Genomic DNA, 5,775 nt, shown 5'->3' with positions numbered 1-5,775 from the left:
TGTTTTATTAATTAAATGATTCCAACAATCATGGCTTAGAGAGAAATCCAAAGAGACAGCGATCTATCCTGCCTTCGAAAGTCTTAAGATGCAAACAGATTTTCAAGCTACAATTTATAATATTCCCAAAGACAAAATTCCACAATAAGATGAAACTTGTTTACAGAGCTCAAGTGAAAGTTTGGCTAACAGTCCCAAAAACAAGTAACAGAAACAATAATCACTTAAAATGTCAGCACATTCTGGAAAATCATTTTCCTAAACTAAATCAAAGGTAGAAATAGGTGATGACCTTAATTAGATTAAGGTGTTTCTAAGAGCTTAGAGTTCCTTCTTAAACTTTGACCCCAATGCCTCTCAGAAAGTAATTGTCATTCAGTCATTTAATTCATGTCCAACTCTTTGTGACCCATTTGGGTTTTTCTTGGCAAAGATACTGGAGTAGTTTGCCATTTCCTTCTCCAGCTCATTTTCCAGATGAAGAAACTGAGACAATCAGGATTGAGCGACTTGCCCACGGTCACACAGTAAGTGTCTGGGGCAGGATTTGACTTCAGCTCTTCCTGATTCCAGGCCCAGTACTCTATCCACTTCACCACCTACCTTTTCTAGAAAGTAATTAGTCCTTTGGTAAGGACGATACAAAAAATATTTCAAGGTAGGACTTAGGAACTGATAATTGAATGAATGAATGAATGAATGAATGAGGCATTAAGGCTTACTATGTGTAAAGTCCTGGGTATACAAATAGAAAAGTAAGCTCTAAAGCAGTTCACACTCTAATTGGGAGCGACCACACTTACGGAAGGTTTCAGCTGCCTATCAGATGGAAAGGCCCTGTGGTCCTTAGGGCACAACAACAAAGCAGATAGTAATGCTTCTTCTTGAATGTTATTTCCAGTTTCTGATACTGAACCACCTAACAATGCTAAGAACTTTGGTGACAAGAACTTTCTTTTCTGAGTCTTCAGTAGCTGTGGCTATAATATATGCAGGAGCAATCGCCAGGATGCATCTCCATCATGCATCTCCACAGGGTTGCTTCCTAGGATTATGGTTGAGGGCCCTGGGCTGTCTCCAGTAGGGTGTGAGGGGGGACCATGGTCCAGGTGGTGGTAGTGGTTTAATTTGTCTGGTACATGCTGCCTCCTGTCTCTCTCTGAGGGTACTTGCTTCAGCCAGGCTGTCTTGCCTGCCCTGGGAGTGGTACATAGTTAAGGAAAAACTTTACCAAAGCACTATCCTATCTGTAGCCTAAAGAGGAAGCAGAGAGCTTCAGTATATTTCCACAATCATCATCCATGTCCTGGCCTCTAAGAGGTACTCCCAAGACCTAGATCCTCTTCTCCTTTCCTCCCTCTATGCAATTTCTCAGTGACTTCATCACTTCTTTTGGTTCAATTATAATACCTATTCAAATGACTCCAAACTCTATACATTCAGCCCTAATCTCTCTTCTGAATCCCAGTCTTACTTTACTACTTCCACCTACATGTCCCATTGGCATCTTAGACTCAACAGGTCTAAAATGGAACTCATCTTCCCACATAGAACCTACTCTTTCTTCCAGAAGAAGGAAGTGAGACTGGTGACTTTGCACAGCCCTCCCTCACTTAAATCCAATTCACTTGCATATCATAGCATCACCTCCCTGACGTCACGGTTCTCTTTGAGAAAGAAGGACAAACAACTCCTTCCAAACTTCTCTATTTCTGCTGAGGGCACCATAATTCTTTCATTTCACTCAAGTTCACAACCTTGGAATTGTTCATCTTTGAATCTTCTCTCTCCCTTACTGTCCAATTTCAATGAGCTGCCAAATTTCATAAATTCTATATCTATAATTTCTCACACCTGTACTTTCTTTTTCTATAATTAATTTATTTTTAGTTTTCAACATTCACTTCCATAAGATTCTGAGTTTTAAATTTTCTCTCCCTTCTGCTTCCCCTCAAGACAGCATACAATCTGATATAGGCTTTACATTCATGTTAAGCATATTTTCCCATTAGTCATTATGTAAAAAACAATTAGAACTAATGGGAGGAACCACAAGAATGAAGCAATAAAACAGAACAACAAAGGAAAAGGAGAGCAAATAGTATGCTTCCATCTGCATTCAGACTCCATAGTTCTTTCTCTGGGTGTGGATAGCAATTTCCACCTGTACTTTCTCACCATATATATTGCTAGGCCCTTGGCACATCTTGCCCAAAGTATTGCAATAGCCTCCAAATTGACTCCCCTGCTTCCAGTCTCTCCCTCGCTTCAATCAATTCTCTACCAAGCTGCCAAAATATTCTTCCGAAGGCACAGGTTACTCCCATGCTCAAAAACTTTCAGCAGCTGCTCCCACTTGTTTCTAATAAATCAATCAACAAGCCTTCGTTTCTTACATGCCTACCACTTACTAGGCACTGTCTTAGGCTCTAGAGATATAAATATAGAAATGAGACAATGGCTCCTCTCAAGGAACTTGCATTCTAAGGGGAGGATACAACATCCTTGAAGGTAAATAAATGCAGGACACATAAAAAAGTGATTTTTGGGGAACAGGCACTAACAACTTGGGAAATCAGAAAAGCTTTGAGATCTCCCTTCACATTTCCAACTAAGCAACCTCATTCATAGAATTTAGAGAACTTAATTTTTAATGGCAATATGACTTATTGTAAGGTAACTGCTAAAGACTCTTCTCTAAGATTCCTGCCCTCCACCCTCTGTCTGCCCATGGCATGAAGAATAAGACCAGAGATGGGATAGTTAGTTTGGAATTTACTAAGTTTAGAAGCACTCTGAAAAACAAGGGTGGCGAAGGATCAGAAGTTGGCACCAGATCTCACTATATCTGAGGAGTTTAACAGTAGTTGCCTGTCTTGTCTGCCTCCTCTGGTCTAGGCCTGGCTCATTTCTGCCTTCTAGGCTTTCTCCAAGTCGCAACTAAAAAATCCCACCTTTTGCGAGAAGCCTTTCTGTATCCCCCTTAATGCTAGTGATTTTCCTTTGAGATTATCTCCAATTTGTTATATGTGTGTCTCTCTCTGTGTATATATTATGTGTGTATGTGTATGTATATACACAAATGTACACACATCTGTATATATGCATACACACACATCTATTCGTGTATATATGCATGTATATATACATATATCTATACATACATAAATATAGCTATATCTCTATAATGTACATGTTTGTATATTTAATGTGTTTCTGTATAATTTATGATATCTATGTACATAGGTAAAATACATATTAACAACATATAGATACATAAATATTGTTCATATGTGGTTATAAGCTTTTTGTCTGTCCCATTAGATGGAGAGCTTAAGGACAGGGACTGGGGTTTTTCTTTCTTTCTTTGCATCCCCAACACTTAGCATGATGCCTACTGTATAATAGGAGTTTAATAAATGCTTGCTGACACATCTTGACTTGGCTCTACCCTACTTATCGTTACCTTCAGAGGCCTGCCAAATCCACCCCTATTCTCCAGGATTGTTCTAGTCAGACTCAGTCCTTTCCAGCCACCATTCTCATCAGGGGCCCGTTAGGCAGAGGTAGTGGCCAAATGGAGCAAAACCACTTCACAAGCCCAGTATGAAGTCCTCCAGTTCAGCTTCCATTCCCACTCCTCCATCACAATGCCATTTGAGCCTTGCTCTTATTCTCATTCTCTCTCTCTCTCAGAACCTAAAGCCAGCCAGTCCAAATTTCCAGCTAGACAACTGCTACATCCATAATCAGCTCAAAGCTCATTATGGTCTGTCCTTCCTAGGGTAGTAAGAAGCAATGCTAGACTAAAACTTTCCCCAAAGTTCAATCTAGGCTCTGAAGACCTCTTCTGTCTGCCAAGATCCATCTCCAAAAGCCTGTTACAATCCATTCGTACATCAACAAACATTTAGTAAGAGCCTATTCTGGGCAACGCACTGTCCTTGGTTCTTGGGGAGAGAAAAAGACAAAACAAAGTTCTTGTCTTCTAGGACTTGTCAATTGAACTGCCTCCCTTTCATCAAGGACCTCTTCATGAAGCCTCCCCAAACCTTTTCCCAGATGAAGGTAGTATTCTCTACTTCAAATTTCTCATAGTAACTGCTTGAACTCCACCACCACTCTCTCTTCTAATATGGGTATCTGTGTCTTCTCCCACGCACTACAAGCTCCTTGAGAACAGGGTCTGTATCTTTTATATCATTATTTCCCCAGTACCTTAACACAGTGTTTTGGACAAAGGAGCAAAAAACAAACCCTTGTTGATGTGAATTAAATTCGATAGAACCCAAAAAGATTACAAAAAGATCAGGGAAGTCAGAGATGCTAACCTCAGTTTATTATAAGTCACATTTATCTAGAACTCTAAAACAGTTATTTCATCCAGGTTAGCTCCAAGAACTTTGATTAGACAGTCTTCTATAAAATGAAGAGATTGGAGTAAGTGATGACGCTAAGGAAGTGGTTTGCTCTCCACCCCCCCACCCCACGCCCTCACCCCAGACAATTCACAAAACACAGGTGGCATTTCTTAGTTCTTGTTATCACAGCCCTTAATCACTGGGTCAGTTTTTAGCTGGCAGCCCCCCAGTTCAGTCATTGTGCTTAGGTGACCCCAAGAAAGACCTAAAACTTTAGAACCAAACCACGGGAGCCCCACTTGATAAATCAGTGTTTAAGTCATAGAATTTCCACCTGTGACCTCAGGCAAATAATGACTTCTTAGACTAATAAGAGAGTGAGGCTTGATGACCTCTAAGGTCCCTTTTAACTCTAAATGCTTTGCAAAAAACAAACACAAAAACAAAAAACAAACCACTGGCCTCTTCCAGTCTCGCCTGCTTTGCACTGACTCTATTTAACTCTAGAAGTTGTATCCTGGTCCTGGTCCCTATGTGCTCAAGTGTCTGAGCATCTCCGACCACAGCCTCTAAAACAACAGAAAACGTGGGGTCCAAAAGCAGCTTCTGGAGGAATTACTTTGTCCCTAGGGACCCGGGCACTCTCGTCTCCTGGGGACCCCGGCAGCCTCGTCTCCTGGTACCCACGTCTCCTAGCCCTCTTTATCTTCACCCCTTACTCGCTCCAAGGCCACAATAGTGAGCCTTGAAAGCTGGAGTTAGAGACCGCGGCTCTGCGGTCAGAGAGGGGCCAGGTCCGACACGTGAACAACGGGACCGCACAACCTCTAAAACAAACATGGGGCGTGGAGAACTGGAGGTTAAGGGAAATGCTAAGAAAAAGACTGGTTGTGGCAGCGGTGGGATTCGAACCCACGCCATCGAAATGACTGGAGCCTAAATCCAGCGCCTTAGACCACTCGGCCACGCTACCACCCGCTCGAGAGGGCCGCCTCCCAACTATATGAAGATGACAACATCCGGCCCCGCCCCCTAAAAGATAGTCACAGGTCCTCGGATCCTCGGGCTGCTTCCTCTTTACCCCAACCAGGAAGGAAGAACCTCGGAAGAAGGACCTGGAGGCTGTAGACAGCTTTGCTCCACAGCGGTTACCTCCGTTAATTTTTTAAACGCTGCTCTAGAACTCGCGGGCACAATAGCCGCAAATCACTAAGGAAAATTAAATTAATGTGTTAGTATGTAGAAGGTGTTTGTACGTAGAGACATAGATTTTTATCTCAAATGTTTTTCGTTTCCTCGCGAGCACGCTAACTTCGCTGTGGCCAGCAGGTGGCACTGCTGCTTCACTGCCAGCGCGAATGACGGAGGAGCCACGTGGGAGGCAAATACAGAGAGGGCTTCCGGCAACCCCTCC

At 42.4% G+C, this 5,775-nt stretch overlaps 1 non-coding gene across 1 annotated transcript; it reads right to left on the bottom strand.

The window, feature by feature from the left end:
• Nucleotides 1-5,252: 5,252 nt before the first annotated feature.
• Nucleotides 5,253-5,334, bottom strand: TRNAL-UAG. The gene has a single exon. It is a non-coding gene; the product is annotated as a tRNA-Leu (tRNA).
• Between the last annotated feature and the right edge of the window lie 441 nt (nucleotides 5,335-5,775).

Source organism: Vombatus ursinus, unplaced genomic scaffold (genome assembly GCF_900497805.2).
Source record: "Vombatus ursinus unplaced genomic scaffold, bare-nosed wombat genome assembly UNPS02014807.1, whole genome shotgun sequence".
NCBI classification, from domain to species: Eukaryota; Metazoa; Chordata; class Mammalia; order Diprotodontia; family Vombatidae; genus Vombatus; species Vombatus ursinus.
This window is presented reverse-complemented; position numbering and strand designations above follow the sequence as displayed.